We start from the raw sequence: 21,427 nt of genomic DNA on the forward strand, positions 1-21,427 counted from the left end.
AAGGCAAACTCATCGCTGGGTCATGGGCCCCACCCAGTGCTTTTGGCTTGTCCATATCATTCCCCAGTGGCTTCCATCTTATTAGATGGCCCATGGCTCTGCTTCCATCCCCATCATCTACAGCCTCTCAGCTGCCTCTGGCCTTGCTGACCACTCTCCTTCTCAGCCCCTGTGACAGACCCCACACAGTCCCAGGCCAGGGCACCTCCCTCAGAGGCAAGCTCCTGACTCTGGTTCTGGTCCTCCTCTGCTGCATGACGCCACCTCAGGGAGGAGGAAATTGCCCTACTTCCCTGACTTCCCCCAGCCCCAATACACTCCCGGCCCCATGGCCTACAAAATAGCAAACAGCTGCTGTGACCATGGGCTGCCCAGACCCCAGGGGCCTTGGGGGAAGCGGGCCAACGGGAACTTGGAGAGAGAGCTCTTAATAACATACCTTCCCCACGCTGCTTCCAAAGAAACTTCTCCTCACAAATCATTCCATAAACACTTAGCAGGCTCTCAGGAAAGCGTGCACAGCTCTCACCCGGCTATTAGGAGGCTCCTCACAAGTAAATTGAGACCAGGCAGCAGAGGCCTATGCCAAACCCCCCTTCCTGCCCTCTTCCCACACGGCGTCCTCCTCCCCCACCCTGGACCCTTCAGCTCCAAGGGCCGGGGTCTCCTCCTTTGCGGCTTTGGCCTCTCCTCAGGCTCCTGCCCTCTGCCTGCTGGGGAGTGGGTACCCTGTCTCCCTGGAAACTAGCCCCCTACCCAGCGCAGCTCCTGGGCTTCCAGGGGGCTCTCCTGGACTGCTGCATAGGCTAAATCCTACTGAGACTTCTGAGGGCCACACCATCAGGCCAGGCGTGGACAGGCTGGGCTGGCCCACTCCCCGACTCTGTCCCAGCCACCCTCAGCCGAGGCTGCTGGTGCCTCTCAGGCTGGGGCTGCTCAATGGGGAAATAACTCCAGGTTCATCCAAGTCACGAGCTGGAAAATCCCTCCCATCCAACAATCCCCCTCCAGGGAGAGTGTTGTGCAACTCACTCAGCTGGCTGATATCCAGCACCTGGCTAATATCCAACGAGGATCAGGGAATTACTTGATTGTTGGTAAGTTGACACTTTTGCTTACAGGTTAGCAGCTTGCTTGTGTAATGACTTCCATTAGGGTCTTTGAGAACAATAGTAGGAGCTGGGGTCCCAATAGCACTGGCTCTGGAAAACACTTCAAGAATGCTTGCCCCTTTTTCTAGTTTTGCCCAATAACATTTTGAGAACAAAAAGCTCTATTGCAGGGGTCCCTGGGTGGCTTAGTCTGTTGGGCATCCGGCTCTTGATCTCAGCTCAGGTCTTGGTCTCAGGGTTGTGAGTTCAGGCCCCATGCTGAGCATGGAGCCTACTTAAAAAAGAAAAAAAAAAGCTCTATTACAAACAGAAATCATCGGTGAAATAAATAAAACATTCAGATGAAAATAAACATGCAGATTTGTGGGCACTGAAATTAGCATTAGACGGGCTCTGGGAGATAGGCCCTGGTCACAGATCTTGGATCAAGTCCCAGCCCACCACTCAGTGGAAAGCTGATCTTGAGCAAGCCTCCGTAAACCTCAGTTTCTTCAACTCTAAAATGGGGCTAAATCCTACCTGTCTCAGAGAACTGCCAGGAGATGCTCATCTCACTCCACTGTCCCTTCATGAGTGGCCAGTGGTGGCCTCCCAGGGGCCTCAGAGGCTGGGGCCTACTCCCGTGGCCTGGGAGCCGCTGCCTGTTCCCTCTGAGAGATCAGTCCTGGGTCCCTCATTCACTCTTTCTCTCAGCAATCATTTAGGGAGCCACTTGCTTACACCAGACACTAAGCAGGACGCCGAACACGACAGACGCAGGCCCGTCCTGTGAGAAGGGAACAGAACGGGGGAGATGAACTCCAAAGGATACGTGATGCATCTCAGTTGTGGTAAGACTTACAATGTCCCTGGGCCAAAGGACTGAAGATTTCCTTCTACAGGCTAAGAATCACACTCCAGGCTCCAAGCTGCAGGGAATAGACGTCCAGGCCCAAAAGACACCTGGGAGAGGAATTAGGCTGCTGGTCCGTCGGCTGCACTGGGAGAAAGAATGGAAGGAGTGGGCCCACCATGACGATGAGGAGGAGGATAATCACACTAACAGCTACTATTCACGGGCTGCCTGCTCAAGCTGAGATGACAGCAGACCATTTGCCCAGGTCTGAAACAGAGGGATCACCTCGGGAAACTGAGCAACGTGGCATCACTCCACGGTGTGTGATCCATGGGACCTGGGACAGGTCCCTGAGACTCTTCCAAAGTCCGTCTTCTTAGACATCAGGGGCCTCAATTCCCACCTGCAGTGCTTTGCCCTCTGTGCCTAGCATCGCCCCTTGGGACATCTCAGTCCCTTACATCTCCCTGGGGGGGGCAGGGGGACAAAGCCAGGGTAGCCTGCCCTGACCTGTATGCCCATCCCCCTCCATCACACGCACTCCCACCTCCAGGCTTCAGCCCACCCATTTCTTCCCCAACAGTGTCCTTCCTGCCTTCTTCTCTGGGAACCCTACCCAGTTGTCAAGGCTCAGCGCAAACTCCACTTCGTCCCAAAATTGCTTCTGATTCCTCACCTTCTGGAGAATTGACACGAGAGGGGAGAAAACATGTAAATTTTTGCCTTAGGAAGCCTGACCCTGGCGTGTAACTAACGTGCAACCATCAGCAAATCAAATCCGCTCTCTCAGGCTCAGCTTTCTTACCCATAAACTAGGGCTGGTACTGCTTCCTTCCGCTCAGTGATTGCTTCCATGGAGTCATGGATATAAAAGTTCTTTGTCAATGACAGAGCATTGTAAGGATATTATTTATAATCACAGTCCCATTGCCATATAAAGTGACCACAATTGGCTTAAGCAAAAAAAAAAAAAAAAAAGTATTTACTCATGTAACTAAAAAGTCCAAGTCCAAGGGTATGAGAATTTCAGGCATGGCTTCATTTAGGGGCTCTAATTCTGTCCCCAGGACCTGTTTGTCCTACCTCTGGATTCTCCTGGTTTCCATGTTGGCTTCTTCTCAGGCTCCAGGTGGCGAAAAGAGAACTATGAGATATATTCCAGATTCAGTATGTCACCCTCCTGGTTCTGATGCTACAAGTCCCACCATGGTCTGGAAGATGGACACTCTGATGGCTTGGGCCTGTGTCTCACGGCCAGCTCTGGGGTTGGGGGTGGGGACCGTCCTCTCAGAAATACATGAACCAGGGTGTGGGAGAGCATGTGAGAGCAACGACCGCCCTAAAGCCAAAGCAGAGTGCTGTGACCAGAATAAAAGGGGAAATGACGCTGATGGCAAAAATAAGGTCTGTCCACCCCGCTGATGGACTGGCGTCCACACATGCCCTTCTTCAGATGCAAGGTGAGACCTTCCCTCCTCTTCCCTCTCCCCAAATGGGAGACAAAGGAAAGACTCATATAAGTGCTGCGTTCAGAATCTCTGGGTGACTTATATTCTTCTCCTTCAGAGTCCGAAGTGTCCTGGACGCCCTGTTCCAATGTCACCGCCCCCCGATGACCCCACACTGCGGAGCAACGGCAAGATCAATGCCCCTGTGAGAGAGGAGCAGCGCTGGTGGATTCCTGCTGAACAGGAGCGGCGAAGTCTCCCTTCCCCGAGGCAGGAACCTGGAACTAGGGTGGAGCGACAGGCAGAATAACGTCCCCGGCAAAGCTGTTCCCCACCCTCGGAAGCCGTGAATAGGTCACACTAAATGGCGAAGGGAAATTAAGATTGTGGATGGAACTGGGGTTGTTAATCAGCCGACCTAAAGGAGGTCACCCTGGATGACCCAGATGAGCCCACCGTAACCACAAGGGCCCTCGGACGTGGAGGAGGGGGGCCGAAGAAGAGTCCGTGTCTGAGTGGTGGGATGACAGACGGACTCAATCGGCCACTGCTGGAGAGAGAAGGGGCCATGGGCGCAGAAAGGGGGCGGCCTCTGGAAGCTGGAAAAGATGAGGGGCTGGGTCCCGCCCAGGCCTCCAGAAAGGAATGCGGCCCTGCTGACACCTTCCTGTCAGCCCCGTGCGACCCGTTTTGGACGTCTGGCCTACAGAACCGTAAGATAATGTGTGTTGTTTCAATCCACTGATTTGTGGTGATTTGTTCCATAGAAAACGAATACGGAGGGCCAGACAACAAATCCCACTATCACAATACTCCTCTGATGCTATTTTTATGCCTCTGGTTGGGCACTTGACAGACACTGTCACTTGTGGTCCCCTAAGCATCTTGGGAGACGGGTGTGATCACCGTTATGGCACGGCTGAGAGCACTGAGCCTCCAGGAACTGCCAACTTTCCAGAGTCAACCAGCTAGTAGAAGAGGGGGCCAAAATTCAAACACTTGTCCATCTGGCCTCGAGTCACACTGGGGTCCCCATTTAATTTCCTTGCCCGGGGGACCTCTCATCTCTGCTTGAACCCTGCAGTGACGGGGGCTCACGCCCTGCCGAGGCCACCTGCTCCTTCCTGGCTTCACTCCCAGCCTGGTCCTGACATAGAGACACCGAGGAGTGGCAGCTAGAATGTCCTCTGGGCCAGCCAGTGAGCAATAAATGGAGGATGAGGTTGCCTGGATAGTGGGGATGAGGCTGAGATCTCCCACCCTTGGGGAGCAAGTCCCTTTTATCCACAACTAGATTTCTGCTCCCCTCTGAGTCCCCAGCTCCAAGCTCCCCCAGCTGAACTGAGCAAGGACTGGAATGCACGACTTTGTATCAAATGGAGGAAAAGTGCAGCTTTGTCTTTCAGGATTTCTTCTTCTCTCTTGTCACCTCTACTCTCATCTGATCCAGGAATGTCCCGGGAGTGGCTGAGGTGAGGAAGGGCAACTCTGGCTCCTCCAATTTCTCCCTGACAAATGTGAAATGGGTCAGGGGACCGCAGGGGAGGTAAACAGATCCCTAAAAGTGCCTTGCATGCAATCTGGGACTGAGAAGTGAGTTCATGCTGAGCAAGGGCTCAGCAGGTGCATCCCCAGGGGCAGGCCCAGTTGGCTGATAGCCAAAAGCCAGCTGCCTCCCCAACCCCCAACACACGCAAGTCACAGAGGCTTAGACCCCCTGACTGAGTAGAAGCAGCCAAGGGCCCCCAGCCTCAGACTGCAGAACCTGAACACAGACTCCAAGAGGTCAGATGAGACCCAGGGGAGCGTCTAATTTGACTCCTTCTTTGGCCCAGAGAAGGGAGGTCACTTTCCCTTTTTTTTTAAAAAAAAGATTTTATTTATTTATTCATGAGAGACAGAGAGAGAGAGAAGCAGGCTCCCAAGGAGCAGGAAGCCTGATGCGGGACTCGATCCCAAGACCCTGGGATCATGACCTGAGCCAAAGGCAGACGCTTAACCATCTGAGCCACCCAGGCGCCCCGGGAGGTCTCTTTCCTAAGGTCACACAGCAAAGCCAGGGCCCCTGCCTCATCAAGCCTCAATTTCCCCAGGGATAAGGTCCAGGGCTTTGGAAGCCCAAATGAGGCAGAAAGAGCTAAGTGTCTGACTGTGAGAAGGAAATTTTAATAGCCCGCCATGGACTGAGCACACACCGTATACCAGGCACCATGACAATGCTCAACGAGGCACCTGGGTGTCGAAGTCAGGTAAGCGTCCGACTCTTGATTTCGGCTCAGGTCATGATCTCAGGGTTGTGGGATGGAGCCCCGTGTCGGGCTCTGCGCCAGGCGTGGAGCCTGCTTAACATTCTCTCTCTCCCTCTGCCCCTCCCCCACTTGTGCTCATGCTCTCTCTCTCTCTCTCTCTCTAAGAAAATAATAAACAAACAACAAAATAAATGCTCAACGAGCTTCATCTATTCATCTGCACCACACTCTGTGAAGCTCTTGTTTCTCCTATTTTGCAGATGAAGAAACGGAGACTCAACAAGGGAATTTTCTAGGGGGATGAAAATCTGTATAAGGACAAAGCAGGTGAGATGTACACTCAAGACTGGTATACTTTACTCTTCAATTGCGCTTCCATTTTTTTAAATATCGTGATAGAAAAGAAAATAAACCAAGGCTTAAGGAGGTTAAGTGTCTTTGTCAAGCTCACATAGCTGGCCAGGGGTAAAGCTGGGCTTTGACTTGGATCTGTCTGAGCAGAGAGCCCCCTGTTACTACCCTCGCCATATTGTTACGTCACGTGGTAGCAGGATAGTGACTCTACCCCTACCTCAAGTCTGCAGCCCTATTCCAATTGGCTGACCCCAGACTCAAGTGAATGATGGGGAGGCCTGGGAGGCTCTGGGGAAAGATCTAGATCTGGACAAAGGCCAGGGGCAGGGTGGCTGCTGCCCCATGTGGCGTCTCAGTACGAATTAAAACAATCTGCTCCTTCCCCCTGGCGGTACAGCCTCGCTCCAGGGTTTGGGAGCTTCAGTATGGACTGTAGCTCCCAGCCCCTCAGGTGGCCCTTTGTGCAATGCACAACCTGAACACTGGTGCACAGCCCTGGCAGGAGTGCCTCAGGAAAGGCAGATTGCATGTCATCCACACTGCGGGCTTTGGGCTGCGGGGAACACCCTTCCTGACCCCCTGTTCTCTCCTACTCGGGCATTTCTGATGTTCTCCCATCTGTCTGGGGCTTGAGGGACCACTTTTTGGTTCAGGCCCTCACAGGGTTCTAGCTGCAAGGCACACCCAGGCGGCCAGTCAGCCGCTCAGCAAATGCTTCGCAACAGTCCTCTCTGTGGCAAGACCCAGTCTTTGCCTTCTAGAAGTCCCAGGCAGGTGCAAGAAATGCAGGAAGAGATAGATGACAAAAAGCAGGGAGCTGGCATCTTTGTACCTATGTGAAAGGCGTCCCTTCCTCAGAACATAAAGTTGTCTTAATATACAAATCACGGAATGACTGTAATGGAGAGGGTAAACCCTAGAGCGGCATGGGGCCAACCTGCAGAGCTGTACGGCCCTCCTGTGCCCGGTGGCTGCAGGCCCAAATCTGACCCGAGGTCTCTCTGACTCGCTGTGCCCACCCTGCTGCATGGCCCCTACCTCTCTCCCTTTCTGGTGCCTGCTTCTCCCCCACCTGGGCCGGGAGCTCCCCATCCAGGTCTCTTGGCTCTGCTGAATAAGCACAGACTGGATGAGGGATCCCAAAGGCCCCCTCCCGCCTGGACAGTCTGGGTTCTCTGCATGGGAGTGTGTGTAGACCTGGCCCTCGAGCCAGGGCAATGGTCCTTGAAGCTCACGGGAGCATTCCTCGCCAATGTGACGTGACCACAGGGGTCACTGGGAAAGGGCGGGAGAAATGGGTCATGGGAGAGAGCATGAGCATAATGGGAGTCCCTCCCATCTGCACAGTGGTTTACCCCGTGCAGAGCCTATTTCCACACCTTGGTTCACTGAACCTGCAAAAGAATAGGTGAGGCTAGGGAAACTCAGAGAGCTCAAGTAACTTGCCCGAGGTCACACAGCCACGCTGCGACCCAGCTGAGCCAGGAACACCAGTCTGCTTCTTTGTCCCAGGCCTCCTTCGCCAGCCCCGGCCCCTATCTGGCTCACACGGGTGGGCTCGGGGAGGCAGGAGGCTGGGCCCCACCGAGCGCACTGAGGCGTTGGAGCTGGTGATGATGACGGAGCTGCTGTCTGCTGGGAGGAGGTCACGGTCTGCAGATGCCACGGTCTGTTGGCTTTGCGAGCAGGATGAACGGGGAGGCCCACCTGGGGCTAGACTGGCCTGGGCCGTGGACTCTTACCTCGGGTAGGTCGGGGAGCTCTCTGCAGAGCCAGGGGACACAGCAGCACCACCCGGAACCTCCTGCTTCCCCCACCTCTTGTTGGAGTGTGGGAGCAAATAGCCCATCATACTTTGCTGGGGCAGGTGGATGGGCGGCGAGCCAGGCAGGGGGTGGGGGAAGTGGACTGGAGGGCCCAGGGGGACGTCAGGCCAACCGCAGCATTCGCCAGCCCCCTGAAAGGCCAGCAGGCAAACTTTGAGTTGGTTCCAACTAGCGAGAGCAGAAGAGCTTAGCATCGGGGCTCTGGACCCCACATGAATGGGTTCAAGTCACAGCCACCTCTGTGTGACCTTGGGCAAGCCAGCTCACCTCCGTGTGTCCCAGCTGATACACAGTATCCTGAGAGCTGATATCAATGTTTACCTCATAAGGTTGTTCTGACAATTAACCACTAACCCTCACAAAGCAGTGAGTCAGGCCCAACGCTGGGATTAAGACCTTGGTCTGCTTTCAACAAAGAAGCAGTGTTTGCACGAGAAAGGTTACCCTAGAATCGCTTCCAACATCCCTTCTCCTTGCTGGGTCTTAGTCTTTCATCTGCAAAGTGAGTGGGTCAGCCTAGTAAGTCTCCATGTCCCTGAGGATTTAGCCATACCATGTCCTGTGCCCTCCTCGAGCCCTGCTAGGGGAAATGCTGGTGTAGGATTATACAGGTGACCCACAGGTCCAGGGCTGAGGACCGATGATCCTTGCCAGAGGGGAGGAAGGAAGGATGGTCTCTTTGAGGACATTAGGAGAGTGGCAGAGGTGGAGGGGGTTCGTGTGGGTGGTTGGGCACCATGTCACCTGCCCAGCTGACTGAGGCTAGTTCCTTCAGACAATGAGAAGAGGATCAGGATTGGGGCCACCCCAAGTGGCTCCCAAGTCTACCTCCCTTCCAAAAACAAAACATGGCAAAGTCTTCCTCTCCGGGGCTGGATTGACAAGGACTATGGTGTGGTTTGGGGCCAAACGAACATAGGTTCCCAACTCACCTCTTCTACCTGTGTGATGCTGAGTAAGACATTCAACATTTCTGTGCCCCTATTTCCCCTTCTGTAAAATGGGGATTATAGCCCTCCCCTCACAGGGAGATGACACCTGCAAGAGTCCCTAACCAGAGTTGGTCCTCAGAAGACCATGTTCCTTTCCCTCCTCTAGGTGACCTTGAAGTCACCTGAAATGAGCGAGTTCCTGGTGTGGGCGTGGGACCCACACGGACCAGTCTTAGTCCCTGCTTTCCATGAACTCAAGGGTCCCTGGTGAAGCGGATGCTATGGCCAGAATGTTGGGGGTGAGTGAAAGCTTCATGCCAGAGGCGGGGGTGATCGGATGTGTAGTCATCATTGCTGAAGTTGGGCGATAAGTACGTGGGATTCCATGATACTGTTCTATATAACTTTGTACAGGTTTGAATTTTCCACAATTAAAGTTTGTAAAGTTTTTTTTTTTTTTTAAAGGTTTTATTTATTTATTTGACAGAGAGAATGAGAGAGAGAGCACATGAGAGGAGGGAGGGTCAGAGGGAGAAGCAGACTCCCTGCCGAGCAGGGAGCCCGATGCGGGACTCGATCCCGGGACTCCAGGATCATGACCTGAGCCGAAGGCAGTCGCTTAACCAACTGAGCCACCCAGGCACCCTAAAGTTTGTAAAGTTTTTCATGGATCAGCTAACACGGGTCAAGCACCGGCAGCTCTACGTAACAGTCTTCACGGAAGACCAGACAATCCCCAGTTCAAGGCTATTACCCTGGAACCCAGGGGTTGTTAGTCTTCCTGCGGGAGCCAAATCCGCCTTGCTGCCCGTGTTGGTAAACAGATTTATGGGGACCCAGCCCATGCAATCACTTATTGCCTGCAGTTACTCTTGCCCCCCAGAGACCACGTGGACTGCACACCCTAACACGGGTACCATCTGCCCTTTAGAGAGAACGTTTGCCGACCTCTGGGCTGGTCTCCCGCTCACCCGCTCATCCTCCATTGTACATCCACAGCTTCGCTTTCAGGATCCAGCTGTCCTGTCCGGCTCTGGCCTCGGGGGGATCCTGGGTGATGGCTGGGACCTGGCTCTCACTTCCTGTTGCCATCCCCACTTTCTTCAGCCCCCAGTCCCTCGGCCTCACCTCAGCCCGTGTCACCACCCATAACGACCACCTTTGAGGTCACCGGTCCACACCCCAAGTCTGCGGCAGATGCCCTCCCTCGCTTTGTCTGTGCTGCTATCCACTCTGAATCCTCCGGGCGCCGCCTCCTCTTTGCTTCCTCCTTACCCACAGTCCACCACTCCAGTAGCACTCCTGCTAATACCCCAAACCCGCTGCCTTTTTCCTTTGCACCAAACCTCAAAAGCATCTGACAGCGGAGGAACCCAACGAACCGCTTTTCAATGCCTAGACCCAAACAACCAGTGCTGTCGAAGGAAGAAAGCCACGCAGTAGGGCAAATTGTTTTCACTGCAGCTTCGTACCACACCCAGACAGACAGGCCACACTGACCCAAAGTCCAGAGACGCTGACCCAGCTAACTCATGTCTACTCTGTCCCCAACAGCCCCTTCAAGCCTCCTCTTGTCCCAGGTAATGGAGTTTAACAGGCTGAGATGGGGCGGGAAGGGCACTGCAAATGAAGGAAGCAACAAGAGCAAGGACAGGGGGTGGGGGGGCGGGGGCTGCGGTCAGAGGGCAGCGGGAGTGAGGCTGGAGAGGGAGGCCAGGCCGAGGGGACAGCTGTAGCCTACAAGTTTATAAGAGTGCTGTGGGCACTGGTCAGCCACAGAAGGTTCTGGAGCGGGCAGTGGCCAGATGGCGGGTGGGGAATCGGGCAAGAGGCACGGGGAAGGGGTGCTCATCCACCTCATGCTCTGTGTCCATCTGACAGGTTGGAACTTCCCTCCGAGGAGAGAGTGCTTTTGGAGGCACCCCCCGTGCAGAACCCCTGCCCATTCCCGGGGAGGCCCAACCTGTCCACAGCACACGGCTTCCACATCCCTCAGCCAGGCAGCTCCAGAAGCAGTGCCCCCTGAGGGTACTTGAGGACAGATCTCCAACCAAAGTGTGTTGTAAGACAGGAATAATTTCTCCCCACATCCAGCTTCACTACGAGGTGGAGGGAAACTGACATTTCCGGAGCACCTACTGTGTGCAGGGCCCCCTCTCACCCACCGCCCCACAGCTGTTGGAGGTAAGCATGAGCCTGCCCACATGACGATTAGGAAACTGAGGCTCGGCAGGCTGGGGGAACCTACATCAGATCCCACAGTCAATGACGGTGCCTGACCTGGAGGCCACGTGTCAGACTCCCTGCCCCAGTGCTCATTCCCCACCCAGCCGCCCACTGGGACTCACCGACCATGACCAGTCAACACCTCGAGGCAGGAATTCGCATTTATCACCTTGCCTACCATCCGTGCAGGGAGCTCACCTTCACGGAGAAGCCCACTTCCCACGGTGGGCTGGCTCCATCTGGGAGAAAGTCATCTTTGGTGGTTCATCCAGAGAGAGCGGGCGGGGGTGGCCTTCCATCCTCCCACCTTCACCTCTCAGTCTGCCCTTCTCCAGGTGGCCATCCCCACCATCCCAGCCAGATGCCCCAGGGTGCACTTGAGGACCGAGCCAGCTTTGTCTCCTCTGGACAAGCTCTAGTTTGTCCGCAGAGCCCAGAGGGGGCAATTCTCCAAAGCACAGCATCCTCTCCATGGGCCTGGCCCCTGGGCTTCCCCTGGATGCAGCCAGAGATGATCCGGGCATCCTCTGTAGCCTAGAACTGTTGGCTCACAGCCACTAACCCCTCTGCTCCTACCCTGGGTGGCCTGCAGGTGGGCCGAAGCAGAGGCGGCAAATATTTGCTGACCGAGGGAATGCATTGTCACCGAAGACCCCTCAGCAGGTGTCTGCGCGCACGGGAGGTGAAACAGGGGGCAGTGGCTGGGGAAGGAATTGAAGGAATTGCCCGAAGCTTCACACCTGTGGGGAGGCTCAGACAGTGGGTGACCCAACCCCAACCCTGGTCAAGTTCAAAGGCTGAGGGAGAAGGCTGGGGCCAGATGGGACCCTTCAACAACTGCATCCAGGTGAAGATGTCTTCAAAGGCTGGGATGATAGCTTTGCAGCTGCATCTGAGAAAAGGCTGGGCGTAAGATGGCTCCAGAACAGGGCCAGAGAAGAGCAGCTCCTGGGGAAGCTCCTGTATCCAGAGGGACCCCAGGGGGGCGGAGTGTATGGAGGGCAGGGGGGCGCAGAGAAAAGGGTCCCACGCGAAGCCTCAGAACTTGGGATCTGGGAGGTGGCCTTGGGCAAGCCCCTTGCCTTCCGAGAGCCTCAGTTTCTGCCTGCTGGCCCTTTGGTTGGCAGAAGTGTCCAGCAAGACAATGTGTGTGAACCCCATTGGTGGTGGTGGGAGGGGTCCCCTGCTTTTCCTTCTTACGGTTGTTGGTGGTGGTCGGTCACCTCAGGGCACCCATGTGCCATCCCAGCAGGGCTCCAGGTGGGGGCTAGAGGTGTGCTCTGCTCAGATAAGGGGCCCCCCGGCTCCCTAACAGGATGGCAGGGGCACGGCCGAGTGATTACTGGCGCCATCCTAACGGTCAGGGGAGCCAGGAAATTACTAATCCGGGCTGCTCCTTCCTGCCGCCAGAGACCCCAGATGGGCCAGTGCAGGGGGTACCGGGGAAGGCAAGTTCCCTGGCGCCTGCCTGCTCGGGGACTCCATGTGGACGTTCACTGGGAGAGCCTGGGCGCGCGACTGGTCTCTGCTAACGGTGCTCCCAGCCTTCCCCTAGGATGGGCCTCTGGGGTGAGGGTGAGTCACCGGAGCATTGAAGGGGGCTTGGCTGGGTTGGCCTGAACTAGAAAGACCCCTGTCGCTGTGACCCAGGAAGTCTCTGGCCCTTTCTGGACGCTAGGATTCCTATTGTACAACACAAGGCTTTCTTCTGACTCTGCTTCTCCAAGATGTGTGATCCTGACCGAGGCTAGGGGTTAATGTTCGGAGAGCTCTGTGGCTGAAACAGGCCTAGGAGAGAGCTGGGGCCGCTCGCGCAGGCCTCCGCAGCTCACTCCAGCCTTACCCCACCTGGGGCCTCCTCCTGCATGTGCCTCGGCTGGACTGTGACACATCATCCCGCAGGCCCCCTGCCTCCCTGCGTCTGTCTCACTCCTGCCAGAGGCTGCAGGCAACACCCCCCCCAAACAGGACTCCTCAAGGGGAGGTCTCTTGCCGGTGCCTGGAGAGAAGAGGCCCCCGGGAGGTGTTCACTGAAGGGACAGAAGCAGGCAGAGAGAACAGCATGCAAAATGCTCACAGCCTAAAGAGACCTGGCCCGTTTGGGCCCCAGGGTGTCCCTGGGGTAGCTCAAGGACCGCGATGGGGTGGGGACAGAAGTGGCAGGAGAGGGCATTGGGGGCAGATTGAGAGGGCCTTGAACGCCGGGTTGAAGCCTGGTGACCAGAGGCCACCGTACAGGACACATTTGCTCCTTCAGACCCATTTGCTCCAGCGGGGAGCTCTCTGTCCTCAGTGCAGAGGGCACAGCACAAGCCAAGAGAGGAGGCAGAGAGGCTGGGGACAGCGGGTCTGGAGAGTATGGCTAGAAGAGGAGGGAGGGATTCCAGAGTCTTTCCAGAAGTGTCAGATGGCCCAGAGAGTGGGGGCCCAACCCTCTGGATGGGGGCTTTGTTGGGCCCCATGGTCTCCCACCACAGGGCAGAGGCAGGGAGGGGGTCGGTGTTCAGTAGCCTCAGCCCATGGGACCCAGGGCAGCCTTGGGGGTGGGCGCCACAGTCTGCAAGAGTCCACTTGGGAGGGGCCTGGAGCAGTCGCCACACACCCCAAGACGAGCTTAGCCAGTGTGCCCTGTGAGGCGCCCCCTCTCTGCTGTCAGCCCTCCGTCACCCCAGCCCTGGGCTGAATGTGTCTGCGTCGGCCCCATCTGTCTGGTCCAACACCCAGAAGCCTCCTGCCAACCAGCCCTCCTCCCCTGAGCTCCCCCAGAACTCATCTCCACGCTTAAGACTCGGACCGACCCCCTCTGCTCCTGGCAGCACCCCCCGCCAGGCTCCCCCACTCTGGAGTCCCACAGTCCCTGGGCTTCCCAGCTCTGATCAGGCTGAGTCTGCACCCATTGCCCAGTGCGCCCGGGGTCAGCCTGAGGTCGGGAACTCCTGAGCATGACTCCCCTCTCTCTCTCCCCTTCCCTGCACTGGGCCTGGAGCTGCTGGCTGGCCGGGTGGGGACAACAGAGCTCACGACAGTATCAGTAGGTGAGGTCATGAGGGTGAGCCACGCAAAGGAGACATCGATGTGTCCAGCTCCCAGCACCTTAGAATTCCCAGGAACAGATACTACACTTGATCTTAGCCGAAAGGCCGAGAAGCGATTAGAATTCCCAGGAAGCATAAGACCGGCTCTGGGCCAGTGACGGCAGCTCGTCTCGGTGTCAGAGACCGCACCGGGGACCCCGGCAGGACCCCCAGCAGATGGCTCCTCAGGGGCTGAGGCTGGAAGCCTGTGCCGGGACTGACCCTTCCTTCCCTGCCTCAGCTGGCCCCACTCTGCTGACTTCCCCGGGGCCAAAGGGGGTAGAGAGGGGGGCATGAGGGAGGACACGGGGATGCGGAGAGAGACCACTTGCAGGGCTCCCGTGGTGGGGCTTTCACGGGTGGGATCTAGTGAGGTCCTCACGACAGCTGTCAAGGGAGGCAAGACAGGTGAAGTGATTTGCCCAAGGTCACCCTGCAGGAAGCGGCAGAGCTGGGATTTGAACCCTGTGGTTCAAGCTGTGGACTTGACCCCAAACCCACACTCTTTCCTTCTTTCTGGACTACTTCCCCGAAAGGGAAAGTGAGAGGCAAGATCACCAGATAACTGGGGCCACTCACTCTGCAGCCTTGAGGGCAACCCAAGCAAACAGTCTCAGTCGGGGGGAGGGGAGGGGAAGGGAGGGGGAAGGGGAGGGGGAGGCGGAGTTAGCAGGAGAGCGTGGGGGCCCACCTGGCCGCCTGGCACTCTGACGTGGGTCCAGGGAACCCAGACCCATCCCACCCCCATGGGGCTGATGGTGTCTGCCTCCGCCCCGGGTCCTGTGCAGTTGAGGTGAGCTCAGGAGGAAGAGTGGGCGGTGGAGGTGCCCGAAGGGAAGCCCTGTGGGGTGCCAGCAAACACCGCATCAGGGGCGTAGGTCCCAAACCCGCTGCTTGACTGTGCGGGGTGTTTGCTCCGCACCCCCTCGAGGAGAAAGGAGGCTACTCCCCGCCTGCTCTGGGGTTTCCTCAGCGCCACCCCACCCTGAGGACCTTACATAGCCTGTGCCCAGCCCTGCCCCTCCTGGCCCTGCCTCCTCGGTCCCAGAAGCCCCCACCCCCAAACCCCCATTGTTCTCAACCCTTCCCCTGGGATCATGCCTGGAGCTCTGAAGACAACAAACATTCCCAGGATTCCGCAGCCCGCACCCCTGCCCTCAGCCTCCTTGAAAGAGGCCGCGGGGGTTAGGGTCTGTCTTGATAGAGGTGCCAAGCCACAAGTCCCGCCCAGTCCCCTCCCAGCTCTACCAGCTTGGTCCCTCTGAAGTTCTTCCAAGGGCACCGATGAAGGGCCCTGTGGTGGGGGGTGCAGCGAGGAAGGGCTGGCGGGGACGGTGTGCTCGACCCGGGGCCTGAGGCCAGGCTCTTCCTCGGATATGCTGGGCAGCCTAGGGACCTGGGTCTAGCGCCCACCACGGACCTAGCGTAGCATACACCCCACTCCCCCATTCGCAGTCTTGGCTCAAGAGAGGCATTATGTGCCTGACGATTTGGCTCCCCCTCTGACCTCCCACTCCGTAAGCTGCCCTGAGGTGGCTCCCAGTCTGACACCCTCTGAAACACAGTGAGCTGAGCTTGTGGGAGGCCAGGGGCCACCCAGAGGAGTGGGTGTAACTCTGCCGGGGAAGGGGCTGATCAAGGAAGGCTGCTCAGAGGACGTGGTGCTAAATGGGATTTTGAATGATGAGCGCAATTCTTCAGATAGACACGGGGTGCCAGTGGGAGAGTACTTGCAAAACCCCAAAGGCTGACACCACCACAAGAGCTGAGGAGCGCAGGGTGGGAGGGCTGGGAGAAAGGGAAGCCTGGAGGGGCGGCAGGTCTGGATCCAAAAGGGGCCCATGGGCCAGGTCGGGCACTGGGGAGCTTCTGGATGGATGCAATTGGTTGGAGGGACAAGGACCCTCCTGGCTGCTGGTGGGAGATGGACAGGAAGGGGCAGGACTGGAGGCCCAGGGAAGGGCAGGGGTGCACCTGCACCCCACTGTGGAGGGAATAAGGGGGCAAATTCATGGGAGCTTCTCAAGCTCTGGCCTGAGCCTCTTCCATACTTGCCTTCCATACTTCCATACTTCCATCCCCCTTCTCTCCTCTCCTGGGGAGGCATTTCTCCTCCTGGGCAACTCCTCACCCACCCTTACCTGGACCTGCAAAGCTCAGGGTCCCCATCCAGGCTGGGGAGCTGAGGCTCACTGAGTCCTTACCCGCGGTTCCCAGAATCCCTCACGGCCTCCAGGGGCTGAGCAGAGTAGGGTTGGCTCCTGGTGGGCTACATGTGGAGAACCAGGGGCTAAGGGAGGACAGAACCCAGGCCAGCCCAGGGACATACTCACAACCCCCTCCTACCCCTGCCCTTCTCCTCAGAGTTCCCTGAGGCCAGAGGATCTAGGCACTTCCCACCCCCAGTGCCCGAGCGAGCTGCGTCCCCACCTTCCCCTCTGACGTCCTCCTACTCCCACCAAACCCCAACTCAGATGTTACCCTCTCGCTGAGTCCCTGCTGACTGCCGCCTCAGGGTGCCCCCAAACCATTCCTTAGCTGTCTACTGTGGGCACCCCCCTCCACGTTAGGTCTGCAGCCACTTGACGGCAGGGCCAGAGCCTGCTCCATCTCCACGTCACCCAGTCCCGGCTCAGGGACCTCAGCGGGGTGTGGTGCTGGCAGGCTGGCGGGCTGGTGGAAGGATGGTGGGTGAACGGAGTGACCGAAGGAACACTCCAACCTCCAAAAGGCCTCCAGGTAATTCCTGGCACCCATGCGCTGGCCTCCCAGGCAAGACAGCAGTGGGCCTTGCCCTCCCGTCACCAGCCCAGATCTGTGGGGTCCCCAGGGTGGTGAAAAGAGCCTGGGCCCCCTTCCCCTTCCTGCTTCGTCCCTGTGCACCTCTGAGAGTCTCCAGGGCAGAGAACCCCCTCAGGAGAAGCATCTCTCAGCAGCGTCAGGGAAGGGACAGGGGCAGCCCATTTGCCAGCCTGCTGGTCCACACGTGCCCCCCACTCGCCTCGCAGAGGAGGGAGCGGCTGGCTCTGGCCCTCACCCCCTGCCCCCCATCCCATGGCCTGTTTCCCAGAGCTGTCTGCTCCCCATGAGTAAAACCCACTCATTTCCTTCTGAAAATACAAACCACTTCCTGGCTTCGCAGAGAACTGCCCGGGTGAAATGGGCCATGGTCTCAGAGTAGTCTGTGTACCACCCCCACGGCCCAGCTGGTCAGGGATGTATCCCCCTTCTCTCCTCTCCCCTGCCCACTCCCCCATCCTCTACCCCCCACGCATATACTTGCTGTCAGACGCACACACTCAGCCCATCCACAGGCCTGATCCCAGGACTCCTGTCTGGGGAGCCCTGTACAGAGGACTGGGGGCAAGTGCAGAATGTTCTTTTGTTCAATAGACTTCCGTCAAGCATCTTTTCCATGCCGGGGCCTGGGCTGGGGGCTGGGGGGATGGGTAAGCATGCCCTGGCCTTGTCCTAAGACTTTGCCAGTCTGGATGGGGACACTGAGGTAGGGAGGAAAGCCGGACCCTGTAATCCCAGTGGCTTGGCCACTCGTGAGGCTGTGTGGCCCTGGACAAAGCTGTGGATGCCCTCCCTGAGTGCAGATAGTGCAGGGCTGTGGGGGACAGCAGAGGCGACAAGCCCTCCCAGTAGGGCTTGTACACTGTAAAACCCTATGAGGCCTTCGTCAGCAGGCTCAGGGGCCACAAATACCCAGTGCTAGCTGAACGACCCGCTCTGGGAAGTGCTGAAGAGCTTCGCGAGGGGATGAGATTGCCCGGAGCCCCCAGGACTGGGAACCTAGAGGTCTGCCCCCCAACGACCTCCATGGGGTCCTCCAGCCCAGGCCTCCCATGGTGCAGGAGGGGACACTGAGGTCCACAGAGGAGCAGGATCTTGCCTCGGGTCCCATACTGAGTCAGTGTGGCTCGGAGTGGCTGGGACAGGAAGGGGCAGGGACCCCAGATCCCCACAACCCTAGATGAAGGGCAAGAGGAAAGTGGAAAAGGAGCGAGAAGACACGCAGAGGATTCGGTCGAGGTGGGGGCAGCGGTGTGAAGTCTGGGGCTCTGAGGAAGGGTTACGGGGAGCAGTGAGTAGAGGCACGAAGCACACTCACTCTCAGGCCCCAGACCACGTGCTGGCTGCTGACACACAGCTGGCAGCCCCTGGGCATCCCACAGGCCCTGCAGACGCACCCCTGCAGGTCTGGAAGCGCGCCCCAGCCCCAACCCCGGTCTCCCCCCATGTTCTCTCGCCCACGCTGCGGGAGCCTAGACAGAGTGTGGGCATTCCCCAGGGCCCCGCCCGCCCGCCCTCCCCTCCGTGAGCCTGTCCACACGGTCCGGAGACCCCACCTCATGCCAGCCTCTTCACAGTGAACACGTGGCCCCCCCCAGACTCTCACACGCTGCTGGGCGTGCCAATAGCTCTGTGGAAAACTGTGTTGTCTTTAGAGCCGGACGTATCCCCGCTTAGGGACGTACCCAGTGGCGGGCTGGTAAATGCTGACCCACCAGCTCTTGGGGGAAATAAAAGCGCCCCGATTTGTGGCACCTGCCAATGCCTGTGGTATAAATAATCCCACTCCGGCCCATTGCAGACTATCAGTGTGACGGCCCTGGGCGCAGGGCTGGGAGGAGGTGCCCGTAAAGGAGTCCTGGAAGCCCGCGCGGGCTGTGTCCAGCGCATCACGGGATATAGCCCGTGCAAATGGACTAGAATATTCACAGCAGCACGATTCCTAATAGCCACCAGCGGGCGAGCTGAAGGCCCACCGACAGTAAGAAGGGCTCAGGAGCTGCGCTCTGGTCACACAGCGGAATGGCATGCAGCAACCGGAGTGAACAAGTGACACTCCGTGACAAACAGCCCCCAGATGGCCCTCACGGACATCATGCTCCACCAAAGCAGCCAGACACACGCGGGCACATCCTGAAGGAAGCTCCAGAGCAGGCAGAATGAGTCCGCAGTGACCAAAGACAGCATAGTGGTCACTTCGGAAGGAGGTCCTGATGGCCACGGCTCGGGGCACTGGTCTGTTTCTGGACCTACCTCCTCGGTGGCTCCTCGGGTGTGTTCACTCCTGAAAATTTATCGAGCTGTTATGATTTGTGCACTTTCCTGCGTGCATGTTATGCTTCATTAACCCTCTGGCTGTCCCCTCCTCCCCTCCCACAGCCTCCACCCATCATTCAGGCCACCTTACCAGGCCCTCATTACCTCCCCCCTGCAACACTGCCAGGCCTTCTCCTCATGGGTCTACCTCCCCATTCCTTCCACCCTTGCTCCAGATTAGGGTTGCCAAGTACACGAACACCAAAAAAAATGACTTATTGTTTATCTGAAAGTCACACTGAACTGGGTGTCCTGTATTTTTTCTGAAACTCTACCCCAGCCCTTCTCCAACCCTACCTCCTGAGTGGCCTTTCTCAAAGGCAGATCTGGCCACAACCTGCCCCCACCCCCAGCTCCTCTAGCTGCCCCCTGGCCACAGGACCCACCCAAACTCCTTAGTATGGTCTGTAAGGCTGTCTCGATTTCTAGCCCCTCTCTAGTTTCTTCCAACCCCCACACGCCCCCCAAAACTCCCACACTCCAGCTACACCAAATTTCTTAACATGTGCTTATTCAAAAGATATTCGCTGAGCACTTACTATGTGCCAGGCTCTCTTACTCAACTACACTGTACTCCCTAAGGGACTGTTATTTTGCAGGTGGGACTCCCTTGGTCTTAGGAGCCTTCCCATAGCTGAGTTGCTAGATTAACTCCTCTTTAAAATTCAGTTCTTGAGGCGCCTGGGTGGCTCAGTTGGTTAGGTCTCAGCCTTCGGCTCGGATCACGACCCCAGGGTCCTGGGATCGAGCCCCACATCGGGCTTCCTGCTCATCGGGGAGCCTGCTTCTTCTTCATCCTCTGCCTGCTGCTCGCCCTGCTTCTGCTCTCTCTCTCTGTCAAATAATTAAATAAAATCTTTAAAAAATAAAATAAATTCAGTTCTCCTCCTAGGGAACTCCCCCACCCTCCTGACCCCAGGCTATGCGAGGGGACCCTCCTCAAGGCTTCCACAGCCCCTGAGCTTCCCTGTGTCCCAGTACCGAGCACACCCGTTTGTCATTGTCATTGCCTGTGTTCACACCTGTCTCCCCAACAGACTGTGACCTCATCCTGGATAAAGGCCAGGTCTCACTCATCTCGGGGTCCCCAGCCCCAGCTTGGGGCCTAGAATGGAGCTGCCTTCAGGAAAGGTATGTGGAGTAAAGGAAGGGACGCAGTGATAAATGAGGGAAGAGAGAGTCCTAGAGTTTTCAAGGTGGTTATGATTTCACAGTTTCTTTCCAGTTGCTCCCATAAGGACCCAGATACTGTCAGGCCATGTTTTGGAAAGCGCCGTCTGTATCTGTGGGAGGGCGCGGGCCTGCGCTGGGAATGGGACACACTGGGCTGCGTGGCCAGAGTCGGTGGGGAGGGGGCGGTTCACGCTTGTGCTCTGCCTCAGCGGGTCCCTGTGCCCTCGCCTCCCCAAGCGTCAGTCCCCAGTCTTCGAACAGAGACTAGAAGGTGAGGGTCGCTGCCATGCAGCCGTTTCAGCCCTGGCTCTGTCTTCTCCACCCCGCCCTTGGGCGTCACGCTTCAGCGCCTGCAGCTCTGGGAGGTGAGACTGACAGCCGCAGAGGTGGGGCCCCTGGTCCGTTAATGAGCTCCGTGTTTACCCAGGCTGGGCCCATAAAATGCCTCAAGCGGAACTGAGCTCCGCTTGGAGCAATCGGGCATTGTCCGTTCCGGCTCTTCAACCTTGGAATGGGCCACCCGGGTGGGCATCTCATTCCCTAGACATCTTGGAAAACTCCAGAGGGAGGCTTGGCACTCCCTTGGAGCAGAGGAGTGGACAAGGATGGGGTTGGCAGGCTTCGGGCCCTGAGAAGTGCATTTGTCCTCCCCCCGCCCAGGCCATGCAAGACTGCCCTGGGGGCTGCAACATGGTGTGAGGGGAGGACTTGGGCTCGTGTACATGCCGCCCCCTTGGCGGACCCCTGCCCTGGTGCCCAGGGAGCATGGCTCTCTGGCACACCACCTCTGCCTGCACTGTTGCTGAGCTCCTGAGCATAGGGACCTGGGTCTCAGCCCTCTGTCCCTGGTGTGGCCCTTTCCTAAGTTCTTCCTCTGTGCCCTGCCCGGTGCCAAGCTCTTGGGGCCAGGGAAGTCTTGCTTTTGGAGAGTTCACGAAACTCCCGGTAAAAACAAGTGGGTACCCCGTGCACCAGAGGATAAGGCAGGAATCCATCCAGCCATCCACCCAGCTCTTGACAATAGTCCTATCAGCTTCTGGGACGGGCTCTGGAGTCACATGGTTCTGAATTCAGAGCTGTCCC

General features: G+C 57.4%; 1 pseudogene; it reads right to left on the bottom strand.

Moving 5' to 3' along the window:
* Window positions 1–14,026: 14,026 nt before the first annotated feature.
* On the bottom strand, window positions 14,027–14,134 carry LOC118004332 (annotated as a pseudogene).
* Window positions 14,135–21,427: the final 7,293 nt, after the last annotated feature.

This window comes from Mirounga leonina, unplaced genomic scaffold, assembly GCF_011800145.1.
Source record: "Mirounga leonina isolate KUSES-001 unplaced genomic scaffold, KU_Mleo_1.0 Mir_92, whole genome shotgun sequence".
NCBI lineage: Eukaryota > Metazoa > Chordata > Mammalia > Carnivora > Phocidae > Mirounga > Mirounga leonina.